Below are 25,089 nucleotides of genomic sequence, written 5' to 3'. Positions count from 1 at the left end.
GTCCCTGATTTTAGTGTGATTGGTTTCTCTCCATTTAGTTTGATGTTGGCTACTGGTTTGCTGTATATCGCTTTTATTATGTTTATGTATATCGCTTTTATTATGTTTAGGTATGGGCCTTGAATTCCTGATCTTTCCATGACTTTTATCATGAAGGGGTGTTGGATTTTGTCAAATGCTTTCTCAGCATCAAACGAGATGATCATGTGATTTTTGTCTTTGAGTTTGTTTATATAGTGGATTACGTTGATGGATTTCCATATATTAAACCATCCCTGCATCCCTGGGATGAAGCATACTTGGTCATGATGGATGATCATTTTGATGTGTTCTTGGATTAGGTTAGCGAGGATTTTATTGAGTATTTTTGCATTGATATTCATAAGGGAAATTGGTCTGAAGTTCTCTTTCTTTGTTGGATCTTTGTGTGGTTTAGGTATCATAGTAATTGTGGCTTCATTGAATGAATTGGGTAGAGTACCTTTTGTTTCTATTTTGTGTAATAGTTTGAGTAGAGTTGGAATTAGGTCTTCTTTGAAGGTCTGATAGAACTCTGCACTAAACCCTGGGCTTCTATTTCTTTAGGGGGAATGGGACTGTTAAGATCATTAATCTGATCCTGATTTAACTTTGGTACCTGGTATCTGTCTAGGAAGTTTTCCATTTCATCCAGGTTTTCCAGTTTTGTTGAGTATAGCCTTTTGTAGTAGCATCTGATGATGTTTTGGATTTCCTCAGGATCTGTTGTTATGTCTCCTTTTTCATTTCTGAGTTTGTTAATTAGGATACTGTCTCTGTGCCCTCTAGTAAGTCTGGCTAAGGGTTAATCTATCTTGTTGATTTTTTTCAAAGAACCAGCTCCTCGTTTGGTTGATTCTTTGAATAGTTCTTTTTGTTTCCACTTGGTTGATTTAAGCCCTAAGTTTGATTATTTCCTGACCTCTACTCCTTTTGGGTGAATTTGCTTCCTTTCATTCTAGAGCTTCTAGGTGTGCTGTCAGACTGCTAGTGTATGCTCTCTCTAGTTTCTTTTTGGAGGCACTCAGGGCTATAAGTTTTCCTCTTAGGACTGCTTTTATTGTGTCCCATAAGTTTGATTATGTTGTGGGTTCATTTTCATTAAACTCTAAAAAGTCTTTAATTTCTTTCTTTATTTCTTCCTTGACCAAGGTTTCATTGAGTAGAGTGTTGTTCAGTGTCCACGTGAATGTTGGCTTTCTATTATTTATGCTGTTATTGAAGATCAGCCTTAGTCCGTGGTGATCAGATAGGATGCATGGGATAATTTCAATATTTTTGTATCTGTTGAAGCCTGTTTTGTGACCAATTATATGGTCAGTTTTGGAGGAGGTAACATGAGGTGCTGAGAAGAAGGTATATAATTTTGTTTGAGGATAAAATAGATACCTGTTAAATCCATTTGTTTCATAACTTCTGTTAGTGTCCATGTGTCTCTGTTTAGTTTCTGTTTCCAGGATCTGTCCATTGGTGAGAGTGGGGTGTTGAAGTCTCCTACTATTATTGTGTGAGGTGCAATGTGTGCTTTAAGATTTACTAAAATTTCTTTAATGAATGTGGCTGTTCTTGCATTTGGAGCGTAGATATTCAGAATTGAGAGTTCATCTTGGTAGATTTTGCCTTTGATCAGTATGAAGTGCCCCTCCTTGTCTTTTTTGATAACTTTGGGTTGGAAGTCAATTTTATTCGATATTATAATGGTTACTCCAGCTTGTTTATTCAGACCATTCGCTTGGAAAATTGTTTTCCAGCCTTTTACTCTGAGGTAGTGTCTGTCTTTATCCCTGAGGTGGGTTTCCTGTAAGCAGCAAAATTTTGGGTTCTGTTTGTGAAGCCAGTCTGTTAGTCTATGTCTTTTTATTGGGGAATTGAGTCCATTGATGCTAAGAGAAATCAAAGAAAAGTTTTTGGTGTTTCCTGTCATTTTTGTTGTTAAAGTTAGGAAACTGTCCTTGTGGCTGTCTTCTTTTAGTTTTGTTAAAGGATTACTTTCTTGCTATTTCTAGGGTGTAATTTCCATCTTTGTGTTGGTGTTTTCCCTTTATTATCCTTTGAATGGCTGGATTCGTGGAAAGATATTGTATGAATTTGGTTTTGTCATGGAATTCTTTGGTTTCTCCATCTATGGTAATTGAGAGTTTTGCTGAGTATAGTAGCCTGGGCTAGCATTTGTGTTCTCTTAGGGTCTGTATAACATCTGCCCAGGATCTTCTGGCTTTCATAGTCTCTGTTGAGAAGTCTGGAGTAATTCTAATAGGCCTGCCTTTATATGTTGCTTGACCTTTTTCCTTTACGGCTTTTAATATTCTGTCTTTATTTAGTGCATTTGTTGTTCTGATTATTATGTGTCGGTAGGAATTTCTTTTCTGGTCCAGTCTATTTGAAGTTCTGTAGGCTTCTTGTATGTTCATGGGCATCTCTTTCTTTAGGTATGGGAAGTTTTCTTCTATAATTTTTTTGAAGATATTTGCTGGCCCTTTAAGTTGAAAATCTTCATTCTCATCTACTATTATCTGTAGGTTTGGTCTTCTCATTGTGTCCTGGATTTCCTGGATGTTTTGAGTTAGGATCTTTTTGCATTTTGCATTTTCTTTGATTGTTGTGTCCATATTCCCTACGGAATCTTCTGCACCTAAGATTCTCTTTTCCATCTCTTGTATTCTTTTGCTGATGCTCAAATCTATTGTTCCTGATTTCTTTCCTAGGGTTTCTATCTCCAGAGTTGTCTTCCTTTGGGTTTTCTTCATTGTTTCTACTTCCATTTTTAGATCTTGGATGGTTTTGTTCAATTCCATTGCCTGTTTGGTTGTGTTTTCCTGTAATCCTTTAAGGGATTTCTGTGTTTCTTCTACCTGTTTAGCAGTGTTTGCCTGCAGTTCTTTAAGGACTTCTACCTGTTTAGCAGTGTTCTCCTGTAATTCCTTGAGGGATTTTTGTGTTTCCTCTTTAAGGGCTTCTACTTGTTTAGCAGTATTCTGTCATTACTTGAGGATTTTTTGTGCTTCCTCTTTAAGGGCTTCTACCTGTTTAGCAGTGTTTTCCTGTATTTCTTTAAGTGAGTTATTAATGCCCTTCTTAAAATCTTCTATCACCATCATGAGATATGATTTTAAATCCGTGTCTTGCTTTTCGGGTGTGTTGGGGTATCCAGTACTAGTTGTGGTGGGCGTACTGGGTTCTGATGATGCCCAGTGTTTTTGGTTTCTGTTAGTAAGATTCTTACGTTTGCCTTTTGCCATCTGGATATCTCTGGTGTTAATGTTCAAGCTGTCTCTGGTTGGAGCTTGATCCTCCTGTGATTCTTTTAGCCTCTGTCAGCACTCCTGGGAGTCCAACTCTCTCCTGAGTTCCAGTGGTCCGGGCACTCTCTGCAGGTAAGCTCTTCTCTTTCAGGGCAGGTCCAGCAATGTGGAGCTCTGATCCACCTCCTGAGTTCTGGGGTCAGAACTCTCCCTGTAGGCTGACTCTCCTCTGGCAAGGAATGTGCCCAGGGGTCTGGGTCTCAGCTCTGCCTCCTGGCTGAGGATGAAGGCCCATTGGGACCCTGACCAAGAAGCTCTGTTGCTTCTATTGCCCACGAGCTCTCAGATGATCAGGAGGTCCTGGGTGTGCTAGGGGTCCTGCGATGTGGAGAGTCCTCTGGTGCCCTAGATGCCCGTGGCTGGGTTCATGCCGAAGATAGTGGGGCTGGACCCAACCTGAGTGGATCCCAAACTCTGGTCGGGCGGGGTTCCTTTGTCCCTGTTCCTGCTGGCACAAGACCCTCTGCAATTCTTTGGAGCTGATGTTGCGTTCCACACACTCGTGATCCCGAGGTGATCCTGAGGTCCTGCAGCATGGAGAGCACTCTGGAGCCCTTAGCGGCCTCCGTTGGGCTCAGAAGGAAGATGGCCTAGTTTTTTTCATTTTAACATTTATTTTTATTTTCTTTATGAGCTGCCTAATATGGGTGCTGAGAATCAAACCCCGATTCTCAGGAACAGCAGTACATGCTCTTGACTACTGAGCCATCTCTGTTCCTTGCTATTTTCTTATAATGTGTTTCTCTAGGTTTGGTGCCAGAGGATGTTAGTCTCCTTTAATGAATTTTCCTTCCTCCACTATTGTGCTAGCTACTTTTCTCACCACTGTGACCTAATACCAGAGACAGACAAGGACTGAACTGTTCCAGTGCATCATGGGAGGAAGGGATCACCAGTGAGGGGCTTTGGGTAGATGTGAGAGTCCATGGAAGAGGAACATCTCAGAAAGTCAAGAAGCAGAAGGAAAGCAAAGCAAATCTTGGTTATAACCTTCATGGTTCCCTTTCTGGCCTATTCAGACATCCAGGCTCTAGGTTCCAAAGGTTGCTCAGTGTCTCCACATAGCGCCACTATCTGAGGATAAGATAGTCACACATATCCACATTAGATTGTGGAGGACATAACAGATTCAAAACATAATGGTGAACATTCCTTCTTTTTAATATTTATAAGACTTAAGAGATAGTCTCATTTTTATTCCTCATATTGGCCATTTTCATGATTAGTTTAGCTTTCTGATTCTTAAAATACAATTTACAGAGGCCTTATAATCATATGGCTTATTAGAAATGAGAATCAGCAGACCCCACTTTGGACCTGGCGATCCAGAAACCCTGGAGATCAAGTCAAACAATCTGCATATGAATATGAATTCCTGTTAACTCCAGTGCACAGTAAGTATATCCCCAATCTTTGAGCTATTTTTGTGCATTTTATTAGCCCTAATATTCTTATTTGTTTATTTCTATTTCATTGATTTTGAAATTTTTATTATGTCTTATTTATACTTGTTATTTTAATGTATAAGATATCTGTCTTAAATATCATAATGTATAGGATTTTTGTTCCATTCCAGTTAAACATTTAAGGCTGCAATAAATGTCGCATTTCCATTGAATTCCATATATTTAATAGTTTTGGCTTTATTAATTAAGAATATCCTTGTTCAGGTTTTTCTTTCTTTGTTTCCAGGCCTGTTTAATTTTTATATAATTTGAAATTAGTTTTTTAGAATTATTTTTCTCTTTGAATATTAATTTTATTTATTGGTGAACAGATGATATAATCTTTAGGACTTTATTTCTTCTAAATGTAATTTATGTAATTAAAAATATCAGATGTTTCCTCATAGTCTCTACTATTGGTAAATTTTTCACCGGCACTTATTAAAAGAACATGCATTTTGCTGTTGTCTGGTCAAGTGGTCTACACATGTCAGCAGGCTAAGCTGCTTGACACAGATTTCATTTAGTGGTGTCTGGCCTCTGTTCTTGAAGATACTGAGAGGACAGGGTTAAATATCTACACATAAAATAGTGGATTTGTGCACTTATGCTTTTAGGCCAGTTATTTTCTTCATTGACAGTGAGCCTCTCTAGTTAGATCTGATTGAGGTTAGGGCTGAGGTGCCTGCTGGATGACTTGGTTCTGCTAAATGCTATAGAAGTCATTCTTGCTTCAGGATGGTTTTACCAAATAAACCCTTCTGTACCCATTATGAATAGAGACACCACAACTCTCCTTATCCTAGTTTCAGTCTGTTAAGGATGCTGTGGTAAAGGGCCATGGATGGAGAGATGTATAATCAACAGAAACTCATTTCTTATCCCTTAGGAGGCAGAAGTTGAGTGTCCTGGTTTGTGTAGAGGGTCTATTCCCAGCACTAAGAGCTTTTCACGGTAATCTCGGTGTGGTGGGGGAAGAGAGGGAACTCTCTCAAGCTATGTTTATAAGGACATTTCACTTACTTATCAGGACTCTACTTTCATACTCTAGTTGCCTCTTGAAACTCACCTCACACCATCACTTTGGGAGTTAGGATACTAATAAGTGCATTTGGGAGGAGACAAATACCTAGCCCATAAGTGCTTATGCTATACATATTTCTACCATCTTACTTATTAACTATTTTTTTAAGTGAATGCTTAGACAGTATCTGAGTGGGTGTTTTGTTTATAGTTAATAGAACAATTTCCCATTTAGTTGGAATGCTTCACATTTAATGTAATCATAACTAGGCTTATTCTATATTCTACATTCCACATTCTACATTCTACATTCTACATTCTACATTCTACATTCTATATTCTACATTCTACATTCTACATTCTACATTCTACATTCTACATTCTATATTCTATATTCTATATTCTATGACTTGATGCTTTTTTCTTCTTCCTTTCTTTTTGGTTGGTTATTTATAGCATTCCATTGGTAGTCTATATGTGCTTTTTAAGTTACACCAAGTGTTCTTTTCAACTCGTACTGCCTTCAAATGTTTTGGGTCATTTCATATCACAGAGGTGACTTATGCTATGTTCCAGTTTCAACTGTGGTTGACATACATTTTAGTTCTGTCATGTGTTTGAACTTACAGTTTTAATAACTTTATTTTTTGCCTTTAAGTAGTGGGTCATCCTTTAAAGATTAACTTTAGAATGGGAAGACATTATTTATGGTTGTTTGAATGTTTCTCGTTTCTGACATCCTACCTTCTATGGCACTGTACTGGCTGGTTTTATGTGTCAACTTGACACAGGCTGGAGAAAGAAAGCTTCAGTTGTGGAAATGCCTCCATGAGATCCAGCTGTGGGGTATTTTCTCAATTAGTGATCAAGGGGGAAAGATCCCTTGTGGGTGGGACCATCTCTGGGCTGGCAGTCTTGGGTTCTATAAGAGAGCAGGCTGAGCAAGCCAGGGGAAGCCAGTAAGGAACATCACTCCATGGCTTCTGCATCAGCTCCTGCTTTCTGACCTGCTTGAGTTCCAGTCCTGACTTGCTTGGTGATGAACAGCAATGTGGAAGAATAAACTGAATAAACCCTTTCCTCCCCAAGTGCTTCTTGGTCATGATGTTTGTGCAGGAATAGAAACCCTGACTAAGACAATTTGGTACCAGCATAGTGAGGTATTCCTATGACAACCTGACCATGTTTTGGGGAGGACTGTGGAAGGACTTTGGAAATTTGGGCTAGAAGATCCATTAGGTATTAAGAGCTCTGTGGGATGTTGTATAGGAGCTTGGAAGATAATGTTGAGAACAGTGCAGAAGATGGAGGCCTGGCTTGTGAAATTTCAGAGGGAAGATTAAAGACTCTTTTCAGGGCGGTTGCTATTTTGATTATGAAGATTCTGTGGTTCTGGTTAGCTGGGACTGAAGAATCAGCTGTGATTAACAAGATACCTGAACTACTAAAGCAAAACCTTTGCATTACTGGGACTATTGATGCTGGTTAGCTGGAGCTAAGAAATTAGCGGTGATTAAGAAGAGACCAACATCATTGAGGTGACATCTTCTGGGAAGTGTTTTCTGAGAGAACAGAGGCTGTGTTCCAGAGATAGCCATGGTTGTACCTTGTGCTGTGGCTGGACCTGGTAATGTGTAAGAGTTACCCAGGTGGTACTGGTTTTGAAGGCATGAAGGGGTCACGCAGAGCAGTTGAGGCTCAGCACTATGAGAGGCCATGGAAGGCCATTGGTGAAGGTGCAGCCTCAGTTGCAATTGATGGCCCAGGACTGAAGGGTTTATGCAAAGGAGTTGAGGCTTGGCACCATGAAGAGAGCCTATGAGAGGCTATTGTTGAAGCCAAGTTACATCGAAAGATAGCAGCATTTTGGAGATGCCAGTACCATGAGATGACCACCAAGAACAGCAGCAGCATTGGAGTACAGGTGGCTGGAACCTAGAAGACAATGTGTGTGCTACAAAGGGCATGGCTGGAGAAGTGACCCAAGCCCTTGGAGGAGCCCAGAAGATCTTGAGTTGGATCCCAGACATTGGATGGTCAGAGATTGATTTTTGCTTTTGATTGTGACTGTGTCCTGATATTTTTCCCTCTTGAAGTAAGTTTTTTAGTGAAGCCCATAGTTAAGAGACTTTGACCTTTAAAGTACTTTGAATTTTAAAAGATATTGGATATTTTTAAAAGATTGAACTTTTAATATGTAAAGACTGTGGGACTTTTAAAGTTATTTAAGATCTTGGGGATGAATAAGAACTAAGGGTTGAGGCTTACTAGTGATGTGTTTGTGTGTCAAGTTGACAAGGGATCAATTGTACTGGCTGGTTTTATGTGTCAACTTGACACAGGCTGGAGTTATCACTGAGAAAGGAGCTTTAGCTGGGGAAGTGCCTCCATGAGATCCAGCTGTGGGGCATTTTCTCAATTAGTGATTAAGTTGGGGAGGGCCCCTTTTGAGTGGTACCATCTCTGGGCTGGTAGTCTTGGGTTCTATAAGAAAGCAAGCTGAGCAAGGCAGGGGAAGGAAGCCAGTAAGGAACATCCCTCCATGGCTTCTGCATCAGCTCCTGTTTCTTGACCTGCTTGAGTTCCAGTCCTGACTTCCTTTGGTGATGAACAGCAGTGTGGAAGTGTAAGCTGAATAATCCCTTTCCTCCCTAACTTGCTTCTTGGTCATGATGTTTGTGCATGAATAGAAACCCTGACTAAGACAGGCATGGTTCCAAGTGTCCACCTGTTGTCTTCTTTTACCCTTTGCCTGGGAGCTTCCTTTAGTACTCTTTTTTGATTTTTATTTTCCTGAGAAATATCTTTATTTTTGAAATATAGTTTATCTGTCTATACAATTTTAGCTCAATGGCATGATTTTATTTAAGCATATGAAATGACATTCTACTGAACTCTGGGCTTTTATAGTGTTTAAGTGATAAATTCTGGCCTTTCTTTTCAATTTTAAATAGATGCAGTTCATCTTTTTTCTTTCACAAATATTGATATTCTCCTGTTCTTCCACTGGGTTCCTTTGACTATGCATCTTCTGCACTATTTCCTTGTGCTTATCCTGGTTGGTTTGTTTCTGCTTCTTGAACATGTGCATTTATAATTATCAAAAGATTCTGAAGAATTAGCCATTCAAAAACAACTTTTGTCACATTCTGCTCTCTTCCTTCTTTGTGTGGCTTCGGTTACACCATGGCTCTCATAGATCGCTCAGTCTCCTTTTATGTGTTCACTTCTCTTTTGGGCTTCATCTTGGATGTTGTTTAGTGGGGCTTCCAGTTCATAATATGCTCAGCTGATGTGTCTAATGTTTTGTTTATGCATCTAGATTGGTTCTTGCTTCAGACTGTGTTTTTTATCTGAAGAAATTGACTTCATTATCTTTTCTTTGTTTTCATGGTGTCATATGGTAAATGTTTTCCTTTTGCTTTTTTTGGTTTGCTTTCGTTCTCATCCATGGCTCCTGACTCATTACACCCATAACCTTAGTGATGAGGGTACTGTTTGGATGCTTTTGACCTTAAAAGGAGGTCTCAGAAAGTGTGTTGTGTGTGTGTCTTTCTCTCTCTCTGTTCCTGTCCTTTCTCCCCTCCCCATCCTCTCTCTATTTCTCCCCTTCTTCCTCCCCCTTTTCATTTTATTTCCCAAAGAAGGCCATGAAGTCCCCAAAGTAAGTCAGAGAAACTAAAACTATACTCTAATTATCCCCTACTTTTCTATGTCCGACCTGGGTATAAAAACATTCTCAGATGATAAGACCTCCATTTTAGAAGTGCACCTGACCCTTGCCCCAGAGGAAGGAGCAGTGTACAGGGTGGCTGTGATGTTTAGTTTTATCTGTCAACCTAACACAAAAATCACTTGAGAAGGGAGTCTTAATTGAGAGATTGCCTATACCAGTCTGGCCAGTAATATGTCTGTGAGGAAGTGTCTTAAAGGTTAATTGACCCAACTTATTGTGGATGAAGCCATTTCCTGGACAGAGGTCTTGGCTGTATATTAGTGGAGGGAGGTGGCTGAGAATAAGTAAGTAGGCAACATGAGCAACTTTGCTTTTCTCTGCTTTTGACTGTAGACATGATGCAGTCAGTTGTCTCTAGCTCCTGTCTTTGTGACATCCCTGCAATAACAGACTGTAGTCTGTTCTTGTAGATTGAACAATCCATTTCCTCCTTTACATTGCTTTTGGTCGGGGTGTTTTATCAAAACAACATAAAGAAAACTAGAACAGAGGCTAAGAAAAATCTGAACAGATAAGCTTGGCAGATTACTCCACTCTGTCTGCTAGCAAGTATAGCTATAGAATAGCATTTCCATAAAACCACAAAAGGTCAGGGCTCAGGGAGCTATATTATAGTTGAATGTATGAAGGTTGCAGAAAAAAAGGCTCACACATAGAAGGGCTGTGCCCCTCCCTCATACCTCATCCCAAGCATCTGTCCACCTCTGCTTGTGTAACATCCCTTACCCTAAATTAAAGATATGTTTCCCTAAGCCTAAGCAGGGGTGATAAAAATCTTGATTTGTAGGCAGCTCATTAAAAGTATGGGTAAGACAGATAACTCATACAAATGAACAATAAAAGGAAAACTCAATTTTGTCAAAGGTAAAAATCTTATACCCTTCACAAAAGAATACCAGAAAATAGCCAAGAAACACAGGAAAAGATTCTCAAAAACAATCTTCACATTAAAATAATAGCATGCCATAGTGGGACATCCAAAGAGAAAGGCTACAATTTAAAAGTCAGGACAATACTACATTTTGGCACAAATGTACACAAACTAAAATTCTGGTGAGTTTCTTAAACATATCCTTATCCAGCCTCTCTGGAAAACTATGTGGCAATTTCTTCTAAGATTAAGTTTGCTCACATACAGTAATTCCACTTTTGGATGTTTCCTAAAGAATGCTAAGAAGGCAAGCACAGTTAAGACTTTTTTTATTGCTCTAGAACCTGAGCATTTTGTGAGGACATCCTAAGAGGAATTATTTTCACCGAGGGTTGCTGTAGACCCTTTTTGGTCCCTGTCTGCGTAGAACGGCTCTCTGGTTAAAGGTGGACAAGGAGTCGGCGAATGACAGACAAAATCAACACAAGAGGTTGTGTAGAATCTGAATGTATTGTCACAAAGTGAACACCAGTCTTATATAATACAGAAAATAAAGGGGGTAGGATGTCACGGGGCAGGCAAAGTACATTGAAGTTACCTGACACAAAACAAAGGAATGACTTCAAAAGTACTTACAGGAACCAGGAAATATTTACAGTAAAGATAAAACTGCCCTGCCTAGGGTCAGCTAATGACAGCTAAGGATTTCACACCCTAGTCACAATTGGTGCAACTCCTTTGAACCTTGTGAAAGCTAGCACCAGGGGGTTCTGCTCTAGCAGACCTTCTCATGAATAATGCAATACCACAACCCCCCATTTCCTAGGCCTTGATAAATTCTTGTATGAGTGTAACTTGGCTGTCCTTTTAAGTATCTGCGTAGAATCTCCATTTGTCAGAAGAATTCACCAACTTGCTTCTAATATGCAATGTAGCCTGATATACCTGGCTGTAGTAAAGATTTCTGTCTCAGTGGGATTCCCTAGCTTTTACATGGTAAACCTACCTATTAGCTAGGCCATTGTGTATTCCCTTGTTTGGGTAAGACTGGCTACAGTTCCAAGGATACACTCTGCAGACCAGCCCTGAGCTATTCCGGCTCCATTCTTTGTAACAAATTCCTAATTAGTTTCACAGTCTCTACTAGAAGTAAATTTGAATGTTACTGAATAGATAACCTTCTTACTGAATTCCTACTGAATTCCAAGTTTGTCGGCTTCAAGGATTTTCTGGGACATTGGAACACTGATGAAGGCTTAGCTATGTCAGAATTAAATCTTAAAAGGCACTTATAATAAAAATAATACTAAAAGAGAGCATGTGGATCCATACACCAGACCAATTCGGGGATAGGGTATTGAAAGTATAACAACGTAAAAACAGAATTCTAGGCCTTTAGGCCCAGGCTTGGGAATGTGGCCTTTGTAAAGGTATGCTAATCATAAAAGAGATAGCGACATTCCTCTACCCACCCGCTTCCTGGGTTCAAAGAGTGCTCATTCAAAGAAAGTCACCCTGGCCATTACCAGAACCTGCAATGCAAATGTGCTATTGTTAGAGGCTCTTAGAAGCTGTCTTGAGAGTTAACAATTACCAGGTATTCCTTGTGACTCTTGTAACTTTACACTTCCTTGTGACTCTTAACTGGTATCTTTGGTATCTTCCAACAACGCCCTCCCCACTTCCTTGAGTTTCGGTTTCTTCCTTTAAATACCCCCTTACCCAGCTACTCGGCGCGCCACGGTCCTCTACCCCTGCGTGGTGTATGACCATGGGCCCGAGAGCGCTCTTGAATAAAAATCCTCTTGCAATTTGCAGCAAGACCCGTTTCTTGTGGGTGATTTTGGGGTGTCGCCTCTCCTGAGTCAGAACGTGGGGGAGCCCTCACATTGTGGGTCTTTCAGTATGAGTATTCGGGTTATGAGAATGCCAAGGTTCCAGGAGGTAAGTTTCTCTGAAACTCTTTGCCTCGTGAGTGCTTCCAGGCATCTCGGCCTGTCAAGCAGACTACACTGGAGTGTGCATAGCAAAGGGTCTAGAGTTATGTCTCTGTCAACATGTGTATTAGGGATTCTTTAAAAAAAAAAAAAGTCAGCCGGGCATGGTGGCGCACGACTTTAATCCCAGCACTCGGGAGGCAGAGGCAGGCGGATTTCTGAGTTCACGACCAGCCTGGTCTACAAAGTGAGATCCAGGACAGCCAGGGCTATACAGAGAAACCCTGTCTCAAAAAAACAAAAAAACAAGACTGAAAACAAACAAACAAACAAAAACTAAAAAAAAAAAATCAACAAAAAACAAAAAGAAAAAAAGTCAATAGATTTCAATTCTACAGTTCCTTCCTTTCTCTGTCTGTCTGTCTGTCTGTCTGTCTGTCTGTCTGTCTCCTCTTTTTCTCCATCATGTCAGTCTCTTTTTTTACTTCTGTCTCTGCCCCCTTTAAGGAAGTAGCTAACAAGATTATTGTTATAAATTATTGCCCACTTGATTATGGAGAGTAGTCCCCATAGTTCACAGCGTTCCAGAACTCTTTAGTATTGGTTATTGTGGAGTATTATTGGGGGCAGAGGAAAAAATATGCTTTTATTAGTTACATATTCATGCATTTAGTTTTAAAAAAGTAGTTAAACTCATTTATTACCATCATGGTAACATGGTTGTCCACTAATTTATCATTTTTTACTATTGAAATTTATTTCAACTTATTTGTAATTTTCCTAATTATGAGTTAAATTTCCTTGTTTCAAAGTGAGACTAATATTTTTACATCATTGTGTGTCTAGAGCTTATCAAATCCTTTACAGCATTACTCCCTGGAATAACTAACTGGTGGTTATAGTTTATATTACTTATAGGTTTGATTCAGATAAGATTATTTGTCAGAAGTATTTTAATTAATTCCTTAGTTAAAGATAGGGTCCTACTATTTTAATCATGCTAGCCCTGAACTTCTGAGCTCACATGATCGGGCCTTAGCCTTCTGCATAGTTGGAATTACAGGCATATGACAGTATGACTAGCTTAAAATGAAATTTAAAATATTGGCTTGGATGGTAGTGGTAGATGCCTTTAATTTCAGTACTTGGGAAGCAGAGACAAGCAGTTTTATGTGAATTCAAGAGCAACCTGGTCTATAGAGTGAGCTCTAGGCTAGCCAGGGCTGTATAATGAAACCCTACCATGCCAAATAAAATGAGTTGTTGTCTACCCTTGTTTTGCTTTTGCAAAGACTAGAGTTTAATTTCTAACATGTGCGACCTGTGACTCCAGTTCTAGGGGAATCTGACATCCCCTCTGGCCTCTGTGAATGCTAAAGTCACTTGTAAAGACACACTTGCACATGGACATACACATTTGCACATAACTAAAAATAAACATTTTAAGATAATTTATGTTTTATCAGGATAGCTTTAGGATAATATATGTCATATGACTAGTTGTCATGATACCCTTAATCTGATTGTGATGCTTAGCACAGTGTACCCTATGTGGCTGGTCAGAATGCAGATGTCTCATTGATGTTCTTTACGTGCTCTGCAAATCACTGGGGTTATAGTTCTGATAATGGTTGTTGATTCTTGGGACGAACTCTACAGATAAACCCATTAGTCTGATCAGTGGGCCCATGGGTTATTTAATGATGGCATCTTGCTCACACTCTCTCCTTTTCCCTCTCTCTCCTCCACAAATCCCAGCTGTGTCCCCACACCCTAATGTATGTCTACTTTACTCATTAGATCCCTGTGCTCTGCTTGCTTGGAACTGCCTCTCCTCTCATATAAGCCAGGATTTCTCTAGTCAGAAAACCAGGGCAATCAAGATTCAAGGGAACTACAGTCCTCTGTTGCCAGTTGTCTGATGTCTGAAACAGCTATTTCTTATATGTCATCCAGTTTTCTGGCTGTCTACAAAAGAAGTCTGAGTCTAATCCTAATTACTGTGTAGTAAATATAAAGAAAAGCCTTTTTATAGAAATCCACTTTCCATATTCCTTAGTGCAGTGGTTTAAATGGAATGTTTCCCATGATCTCTGGCATTTAATTGGTCCCTAGTTGGTAGCACTGTTTGGGAATATTTAGGAGGTATGGCCTTGTTGGTAGAGATGTACCATTTGAAGTGGGTTTTGAGAGTTTAAAGACTGCTACCATTTCTAGTCCAGTCTCTCTGTTTCCTGCTTGTGGTTCAAGATATGAGCTCTCGGCTTCAGCTCTAGCTGCCATGTTTGCTGGCTTCAGGCTTCCCCACCGTGACAGACTCTTACTCCTCTGAGACCATAAGCCCAAATAAATCCTTTCACTTATAGCTTGCCTTGGTTATGGAGTTTTATCACAGGAATAGAAAAGTAACTAGTATACATGGGGATCATATTTGTGTACCTTGCTCTCCTGATTTGGTTTTGGTCATCAAGTTTTTTTCCTGTGCTTTTAGCAACAAAGAAAGCACATGACTTTCTTAAAGACCATTTCTCATAGTTCTCACTGTATCTTCTCTGATTGTTCACCTCTAAGGAAGCCAAATTCACTGTTTAACTTGTCTTTTAATTTTTACCAAAGGTTTTACAGAGAGGTTTAGATACGGTTCTGAATGAGATGGAGATTTTTCTAGCCTTCTTGGAAAGGATGTTTGGCCCAAGGAAGAAAAATTAAGATGGCAGCTTGGTATGTGCATGCGAAAGGCATCGTTGTAGCTATAGGTCTTTGGACAGTGGTGGTATGTAATTAGGAAAATGAGATTCAGAGTAGGCAGACCCTAGAGGTCAGCACCAGTCTCTAGACATCTGATTTGGCCTCAGAGATATGCAGGTTAAATAATCCATGTGCCTATATCATAAGAGAGATCACACTGACATTGGTGGAAACATGTTTGAAGAGTTTGAGAGCAGTTGGAAACCAGGTGAGATTTCATAAAGTTAGATGCAATAAAATGGGCCTGGAATGATGTAATCTCATAGAGATGCAGAGAATATCAGAGATGAACTTAGGAGTCAAAGTTGGTGGGTACAGGCTGCTGAAGGAGAGGGAGATGAAGCTGTGGAGGGGAATTTCCAGGGCTTCACCTTGGATAACAGGACCAATGGTCACCATACCAGCACAGCTGGAGAGTCCAGAGGAATCCACATGAGGAGAGAGGTATGGAGTCCAGTACCAATTGCAGCATGTGTAAGCTGGCTGTGGAGACAGATGAATATGGACTTTGGATGATAGATGCATTATTATAATTTAAAATAGCACCAGAAAGTTTCCATCAGATGAGACTGTTTTCCCAAGGCAGGTTTGTGAAAGCATGTGGCCCTGGGCAGTGTGTTAGAAGATTTATTTGCACTGTCAAGCAAACAGCAGCGTCTGGGCTGCTTGTAGGACCAAGAACCCATATTAACAAGGTCTGATGTTGATTCTTGTATCTGTTAAGTTAAAAAAAACAGCAACAACATTATTTTATATAATAAGATGAAGCAAAAAGTTTCATATTGAAGCTGAACATGGCAGCCCAAAAAGGGGAAAAGAATCCTGAGAGCAGGGGAGTCATACTTATTCTTACAGTAAAGAGTCCCATAAAAATTCTAAGCTAATAGCTATAATATATATGTAGAGGACACGGTATAGGCCCCTGTAGGCCCTGTCCTTGCTGTGTTAGTCTCTGTTAGTTCATATGTGCCTTGCTTAGTTGATTCTGAGGGCCATGTTCTCCTCTGGCTCTTAAAATCTTTCCAGCTCTTCTGAGGGATTCCCTGAGCTCTAAGGGGAGGGATTCGATGGAGACCTCCAGTTTAGACTCTCTGTCTACATAATGTCTGGCTCTGGGTCTCTGCATCTGTTCTCATCTGCTGCCAGAGGAAACCTCTCTGGTGATGGCTGGGTAAGGTACTGATCGATAAGTATAGCAGACTTTCATTAGGGATTATTGTATTGTTTTTCTTTTTGACCAGTTGTGTTTGGTTTTACCCAGGTCTCTGGGCTTTCTAGTCTCTGCACTGACAGTGTGAGGTCTGGATTCCTTCTCATGGTGTGGGCTTTAAGTCCAGCCAGGCATTGGTTGGCTACTCCCACACGTTCTTCGTCACCATTGTCCTGGCATATTTTGCAGGCAGGACAGACCATGGGTCAAAGGTTTTGTGTCTGGGTTGGTGTCCTTGTTTCTTTTGCAGTAGCCTGCAGAGTACCTTCTTCCTACATCAAGGAGACTAGAAAGTAAGGATCAAGGCTCCATGTAGGCACGAGCTCCACTTTTTCATGTGCAATTAGTTGTGTGGAGGCTGTTCTCAGCAGGGGCGTAGCTGTCAGTTTGTGAGAGCAACCCTTTGTGTTAGCATCAGCTTTGGTTGCTTGGAGATTTCCATGGGCCCCCCTTAGCTAACAACTAAATTGAATGGAACCCAGACCCACTGCTGCAAGCCTTGCCTGGCTGTAAGAGACAGCCAGTTGAGACTCCATATTCCCCATTGCCAAGAGTCCTCATTAGGAGCACCTTAATAGACACCAAGAAGTTTCCACTGAACTAGGGTTCCACTCCACCCAGTTGCCCCCTAATTCTAGCCATCTCCCCGTGCACTCCCTCCTTCTACCCTTCCAACCTAATCACTCCTCTTTCATCTCCATCCTTTCCCAGCTACCCATAAATCTATGTCTCCTTCCCAGGGAGACCCTTGTATTACATTGCTGCATGTAAGTGAATAGATACATATTTGTATTTCAGGATCTGGGTTACCTTACTCAGGATTATTTTAAAAAAAAACCCATAATTTAAAGTTAAGAAGAAATTAGATACAGAAGACTTCTTTCTTATGAATTTTCTCAAAAGTGACAGTATGTGGATTTTTGATAATTTAAACGGAAAGCTGCCTGTTTCATAACATCAAGTGGAGGCCTTTGAGTATGAGGGAGGCCAACAGATTCACAAAAGAGAATGGAGAGAAATGGCTTGTATTAGAAATATGTTTTTATCTTTAAGTTTTGAGGAAAAGGTACTTTGATGGAGGCATTAATGACAGGTGACAGGAGGTAGTGACAATGGGTGTTTTATAAATACTAAGATGAGATGGAATAGAACACAGCAAAGAAATGTTTTCCTCTTAAGATATAATCACTGTCTATAAAAATGGCTATAAAGATCCAAAGATTACATGGCCGGATTAACTTGAGTATCATTGCAGCATCCTAGGGATAGATTTTTGGCTTCTGACAGATCTTCCTTGAGGTTAACCTACATACTTGGGGTTGTAATTCAAACTTTCATTGTCCAGATATAATGAATCTACCAGCTAATAGATTTATACATACTATTACATGAAACTACATATGTGAACATGAATAAGTATTGCCAATGAGTTCCCTCTAACACGGAAACTATTGTGAGGTACAAATGAACACATTACCATTTCAGCATTTTCCTAATAGCACTGGCTGAGTATTTTCCCTTGGGATGCTTTAGGGAGCATAAAAAAATAGAGATTATATTTTACTACAACAAAGTAAGGCAGCTACATAGAAATTATTCTTAGACTTTTAACGCATAAAAGATATGGAAAATAAGTGGCTGGCGAGATGGCACAGCATTAAGGAGTGTTTGTTACTTTTGTAAAGGACTTGAGTTTAGTTCCCAGCACTCACATGGTGGCACTTGATTATGTGTAGCTCCAGTGCCAAGGTCTCTGATGCCTTCTTGAACTGATAGCCTCAGGCACTGGGCTCAGACATGGGAAATGTCAAAAAATATATATATATGCAAAAACTCATTCACATGAAGTAAATAATATAAAATAGTTTTAAATTATGCAAACAATAATAACTAATATAATTGAACATATCCATTGTCTATACTGTGTTTGGATAGATAAGCTCATGTTGTCTTTCTGAGAGATGTTCCTAAGGTAGAGCCTGTCATTGCCTCAATCTGTAGACAGGGGAACCAAAGCTTAGATGTCCTGAGGTCGTCACCTGGTAAAAGTAAGAGCTGAGATTCAAACCTGGCATGTGGCAATAGAAACCTGGACATTATAATGAAGAACGGAAGCAAGGAGTTAAGCAAGGCAAGAGTGAGTCAAGCTCCAGAGAAAATGCTCCACATAAAGTATTGTTGGCTAACAGGAAATCACACAAGTAGCAGAGACTCCAAATCAATATGATGGTACTGTAAACTAGGTTGTGATCTAACTTCTATGTGCTGTGAGTGCTCTGATGCATTCCTTGTCGTTCACTCAAGATTTACCTGAGTGCATGCGCACACACGCACATGTGCATGGACACGCACACTCACATGTAATCAATAATGCATCAGGAAGCAGAGGGCACAAGATACGATTAAACAACTGAGAGTAAAAACATGGTTGTCAAATAAAGATGAAAAAGAAAGAGCATAAAATGGAAAATAAAAAGACACGAAGAAAAGTTGCAGGGTCCCTTAAAATGTTCTGAGAAGAAAATAAATTGAGCGTTCACTGGCACCAGGAAGCATCTGGGGGGGGGGGGGGGCTGGGAGCTACTGGGAATGCCTTATTCCTAGATCCTGTGGGCTCATTGCCAGCTGCTGCAAAGGTTCCCTGGAGGGGAAACCAGCTGTTGTTAGAGGCTTTTAATGAAATTTGGAGAGAGGGGATAACAGCAAAGTTTGTGGTAAAACGAATATTGCCTAGGTTATTTAAATTAAAAAACAAAAACAAAAACAAAAAAGGAAAAACCAAAATCCTACAGGCCTTTTCACCATGTTGGTCTTAAAATGTAAAAATTTTGCAAGCACTTATTGTTCTCAAATCAAAAAGGCTGAAGAGATGAGGACTCAGTGGAGCAATAAATGAATGGGGGAAACCCAGCTGCCTGGAGATCTGCTCCAGAGAATTGGGACGAGAGCTACCCAGACACTGGGTTCCTTATAGCCTTCATCCAGTGGAATGAAGAAGTTCACCCCCACAGATTGGAGGAACGGTAGTGAGGGTAGTGAGTAAACATGTGTGCTTACCTTTCAGCTTAGAGTTTTAAGAGGGGAAATTGGAGTCAGTCTAGCTGAGAGCTAAATCTCTAGTACGGCCCCAATCACTTGGCAGAGGCAATTGTTAGTTGTCCAGTGATGTGGGTGGTCACACATAAAGGCTAAGAAAAACAAAACTGCATCTCTGCCTCCAAGAGCAAAGGAGAGTTGTAGTCAATACGGTCCACCCAGAGTGACCCAGGGAGGAATGTGTTTTGTAGTTGAGAGACATGAAGGTATAAGGAAGGCCCAAAGAAAGATTAACACCAAACTCAAAACAATTAACAAGATAAAGGTAAGAAGAGAAGGTCTGTAGGTTTGCAAAGACTGAGGAGAGCAGAGAGCAGAAGGTTCTCAATACACATGGCTGATGCTGACAGAGTATATGACCCTTTGGTTGGAATTGTTAAGTCAGAGGATAAGAGAGGAATCTTGGCATGCCACAGACACAGACACAGACACAGACACAGACACAGACACAGACACAGACACAGACACAGACACAGACACAGACACAGACACAGACACAGACACACAGACACACAGACACAGACATACATACAGACACAGTACAATCACAATCTCACCATAGCTGGGGTTGCCTGCTCTGGACCTCCACTATGACTGTCAACAGTCAAACAAGGATTAGGAAAAGACTCATGGGATCCTTCTACCTCTCCTTGCTAAACTATTGGTTACTGGGAGAAAGCAGCCATTGTCTACAGTAGAGTACCCTCTGGTGACTCTGTCAGGCTCCACTGGCAGTTCTGTGTCTGTGGTCACATAAATGGCCCTGTTTGAGCTCCCAAACAAAACACAAAGCATAGATGTGTGGAACAGAGCTTTCGGGAAAGATGGGTAGTGACAGGGATGAGAAGGAGATAATGGTGTGGATCAAGGTGAGAGAAGCCAGAGTGTAATACATACACACTTGAACTTAGCAAAGAACAGACTTGATAAATGTTGAAAAAATGCTTTCACAGCATAAGGAGTAGTCTGATTCAAGAGCATCTGATAACCACTTTCCCCAAGGATTGAAGATACTTTTGCTTATAACAATGACATCATATATAGTAATGTAATAATAATCTCCTAATTGAGGGATGAATAAAAAGGGGATATTTAATCTGTTAGAAAATGATATTTGTCATTTCATACCTGCCATCCCCAGTACTTGATGCGATATCATGGACCAATAAGTAGGTGGTTCTTAAACATCTGCCCAAGTAAATACATATTTGAATGTGAGGAATCTCACTTGTTCCTGCAGAGAGACACACATTATAATTTGAGATCTTATTTTCATTAGAAAAAAAAACCCCCATAGGATAAAGTGAATAAAAGCTTAAAGTATGTTTATATATTAAAAAAACAAAACAAAACAAAAACAAAATGGAACAGCTTGGGTGCATAGAGTGAACAGCACAGTCATTCAGTAAAGAAAATCAAAAAAAAAAAATAAATAAATAAAAAAAAAAGAAAATCACGGAGGTGAATTTTGTCAAAGCCAAAAGTTGAACCACATACCTTTATTTATTTATTTTCATTACTTTGAATTTGAGGATTTTTCCCAAGCCAGATAGTCTTAAAGGGTTTCTGTTTCTGCATAAATTAAAGTGCTACACTAAGCATGTAGGATCAGAGCATCCCTCAGCTCCATACTAACCCTTTAAAGGTAGGTGCAGGGTTGGCAGACTAAGGGATTAAGAGTTTGCCTTATAGGATATTAGTTTTCTTTTTGTAAGAGTCTGTTGGTGGCATAGAGTTTAGGGATGGTACCTGGAATTTCATAAGTAGCCTCTGCTCCTGGGTCCTGATGGCTATTCTAGATCTAATCTTCCTTTAGTCCCTTGCTGTGGGGGCCAATGTGTCTAAGGTTGCTCTTCCCATCTATCTTGGGATTGGGACCCATTCTCCAGCAGTCTTATCTTTGCATTGTCTCCTCTAATCCTCCTTGTGAACCATTTCTTTATTTCACCTTAGTTTTTAAGTGTGTGTGTATGTGTGTGAGTTTATGTCTGTGTATGTGTGTGTGTATGTGTGTGTGTGATAATGTGTTACGTGAATGCATGTGGAGGACAGACACATCTCTTGAGTCTTTTGAGTAATTTCTTGGCATTGTCTACTTTTTAGTGCTTTTATTTATTCTTTGAGAACTTCATACAGTATATTTTGATCATATTCTTTCCCCTCTCAGATCCTTCTCCATCACCTAGCTCACCTAACATCTTTAAGAGAGAGAAAGAAGATGTCTTTCTCTCTCTTAAAAACTAAAGCAACACAAAAGAACTCCTTACCCCCTGGCCCCACAGAGAGAGAAACAGAGACTTTTGTATTGAGGAGTAGTTACTCCTGAGCATTGGGCCTGACATTTCATGTGACTATATCCAGTGTCACTTCATTGAAGAAAACTGATTTTTCCTCAGCAACTTTGAGTTCCTAGTAGCTTCTTTTCTCCCTGGAGGCTGTTGGCCAGAAACTTGAGAGGACAAAGGGAGCAGAGGTCGTGGAGATCAGGGTTCAGAGGGACATGAGTATGGCAAAGTGGCCTCTGGAGACTGCTGCAGCAAGATGAGTCTACTTTATTGTTTCAGGGATAGGGTATATAATGGCTTTCTTAGGGTATGGGTGGACAGGGCTAATTGATCATAGCATTAAACAAGCAGGAAGGGCTGATTGGTTATAATACAGCACCTAGTTATCATGTGAGTGGGAAGCCTGAGCTGCAATGTGTGTGCTGAGTTATACAGCCTTGCAGAGAGCTCTGTACACGGCCACTTTTCAAAGGAAGACAGCCACCTGTGTTCAAGGACACTCAGGAGACAGGCGAATCTCTGAGTTCCAGGCCAGCCTTGTCTACAGAGTGAGTTCCAGGACAGCCAAGGATAGATAGAGAAATGCTGTCTCAACACACACACACACACACACACACACACACACACACACACACACACACACACACACACACACAAACAAGTCTATTAGAGGTTGATAGTGAGAGTGGATCATTCAGAGCACCATTAGGATCCAGAAGCCCAGAATCTGCTAAGGGTCTGCGTGGCTGCATAAAGATGGAGGGTGTATATTTCATGTGCTGAGTGAATCCAAGGATGTGAGTCCAATTGCTAGGGGAAGATAATGAGATTGTAACTGGTGACAATGGAGAAAAACATTTGTGCCTGTTGTATCAACATGAATGGTAATGAAATTGATTTTCTATTGTTCTTCCACCAGATGAGGAAAGATGCTAGGAATGAAATAATAAAGGCTTTAGAAATGTATGTTGGCTTTATTCTGCAAGAAGTAAGGAGAATAAACTCTTTTGGGGAGTTCAGAGTTCCTCTTCCAGAATCGTTGGCTTATCTGACCCCAGAGAGGTGAAAGCATGCTCAGGAGTCCAGTGGCAAGCAAACACTTTCATCATTTTGAAAAAAAGGAATTCTGCAAATTGCACATTAAGAAATCTTGTTTCAGTGTAGGGAAAGCGTCTAAAATAGAATATTAAACAGATGGTTGTGAACACGGAGGGGAGGAAGCACTGAGTCATTAGGAGAAGTCACGCCAGAATCAGAATCATCTTTTTTTTCTTCTTCTTAATGTCTCTACATCAGGTCAGGAAACACAGGGGAAAACTGTAGAGCAGCTCGTTTTGATTTCAACAGAGATTTTTCAAATACAGTTGATGCCTGGCAGACAGAGTAATGCAATGTTAGCTGAGTGTATGGGATAGTCAGGTGAAATTGTGACTGGCTGAACTCTTCTAAAGGAAGTGTTGATTAATAGGTTGATGTTAATTGGAGGAAATACTGGAGAGAGGTGTCATGTGGCTTGGTCCTCGGCTCATGTCAAGATTTCACCAGTTGTTTGGCTAAGGACACCAGGAAGCCACATCATCCACGGATGATATTAGCTGAGCAGCTAGAAGAACGAGTAGGACAGATATGAGAATTGAGACTCAAAACTACTTTGACATCCAGGACACTAGGCAGACACCAGAAAGATTAAATTTAATGAGGGTAAATGTAAAATCCTATACTTAGGACCTCAGAGGAGCATAATGTTAATGAGCTGCCCAAATTTCTGAGCTCTTACCCTTATAACCGCAGCTGTAGACTCCAGCTGTTTTTTGGCAGAGGCATGGCTCTCACATTTCCTTGGCCTTAGGTGGGAATCCAAAAAAAATCTTCAATCAGCATTTTCAGCCATGCTTTTAGACTGGTGTTGAAGTCATGACTGTTCTCCTTGCTCCTGCCCAAAGTCCACAATAACTGAGAACTCCTCCTTAGCCAGGATCCTATGGCCCTGGTCTCTAGTCTGATTTGCTGTGGCTTTGAGTGTGATGCTCTATATTGTCTATTTGTATTTGCATGTTATTTGGCAGCCTAATAGGCAAAAATCTCTGTATAAAAACACTGCTTTCATGATTGATCTTGAACTTGGGTACTTTGTAGTATGTGGTTGTGAAGTTTTGTATAATATTAAAATGTACCTGAGGCCTTTTCTTTTTCTAGGCTGGGTATAGATGTAGATTTAGGAGTTGTCACAAACATGTTTAGCTAGGCTGAAGTTGAAACCTCAGACTTGACTATGATTTCCACATGAATGTATGGAGTAAATGAAGAAGGGAGCTGGTGAGTAAAAACTATGAGAAACCTAGGAGTGCTGTGCTTAGAAGATGTTCAAGGAACAGGATTTGCCAGGACATGAGCCAGGGCAGGCAGCATCCCAGAAGAAAACGTAGAGGACAATTTGTAGAAGGAATCGATCTGCAATGCTTAGCACTGCCACGAGGTCACGCAGGATCAAAGGCCTAAGACATTTCAAGTGGACTTTTCAAAAAGCCACACCACACACGATGCTGATCAATAAAGCTTCTGGGAGAAAAGAAAGAGGAAAAAACTGATTACAAGGGGTCAAGAGAGCAGAGGTTGCAGAAGAGAGAATGGTGGGATTGCCTACCCTTTCAAGTATGAGGAGGGGAGCGAAAGAAACTTAAGAAAGGAAGAGGTTTATCTGAGCTTACGATTCCAGGTTATAGTCCATCGTTGTAGTTGAGACAGGGACTTCAAGAAGCTAGTCACACCCCATCCTCAGTCCAGAGCAAATAGAAATGAAAGTAGACATGTTCTTGTGCTTGCTTGCTTATGCTCAGCTCCATCAGTCTTTCACAGCTCAGGAACCTGTGCCTATGGAATGGTGCTGCCAGAAGTAGGTTAGGTCTTTTCTCATCAAATAGTATATATTATGACAATCAGGACAACCTAATATTGGCAATCCTTCACTGAGACTCTCCTGAGATGATTTTAGGCTATTTCAAGTTGATAATTACAGATGACTATTATAGACTAGGACATTTTTGTTTAAAAGAAAATAGTAGACTGAAGGAGGAAATCAGTCTACTTGTGCTGTGGTCGCTGAGGTTACCCTGTAGGACCCAGGCATACAGACCACATGAAACTGAATTGAGGATGATGTTAAGGAGAAATAGCCATGCTAATTCTCTGAATTGTCACCTACTTTCTACAAGAAACAGGAGTCAAGTGACATAGCATCAAGGAGAGCCGCTGATCCCCTTAGAGTCTCGATATGGCTTTAAGGTATTGCCTAAAACCCCTCAAGCAAATTCTTGATGATATTGTTACTGGTGGTCTCATCAACCGTCCATTCTGGAGGAAGAAATCAAGCCAGGGAGGGAGCCATGCTCCATCACTAGCTTTGTATTTACTCACACTA

The 25,089-nt window shown here is 40.4% G+C and overlaps 1 protein-coding gene across 2 annotated transcripts in view; it reads left to right on the top strand.

The window, feature by feature from the left end:
• The first annotated feature begins 4,605 nt into the window (after positions 1 to 4,605).
• Positions 4,606 to 25,089, top strand: part of Pid1 (phosphotyrosine interaction domain containing 1) — a 303,550-nt gene continuing 283,066 nt past the window's right edge. For both annotated transcript variants that reach the window (XM_017313047.1, XM_017313045.2), the window contains exon 1: positions 4,606 to 4,714. The gene's annotated coding sequence lies outside the window, so the exon portion shown is untranslated. The remainder of the gene's footprint in view (positions 4,715 to 25,089) is intronic.

This window comes from Mus musculus, chromosome 1 (assembly GCF_000001635.26).
Source record: "Mus musculus strain C57BL/6J chromosome 1, GRCm38.p6 C57BL/6J".
NCBI classification, from domain to species: Eukaryota; Metazoa; Chordata; class Mammalia; order Rodentia; family Muridae; genus Mus; species Mus musculus.
This window is presented reverse-complemented; position numbering and strand designations above follow the sequence as displayed.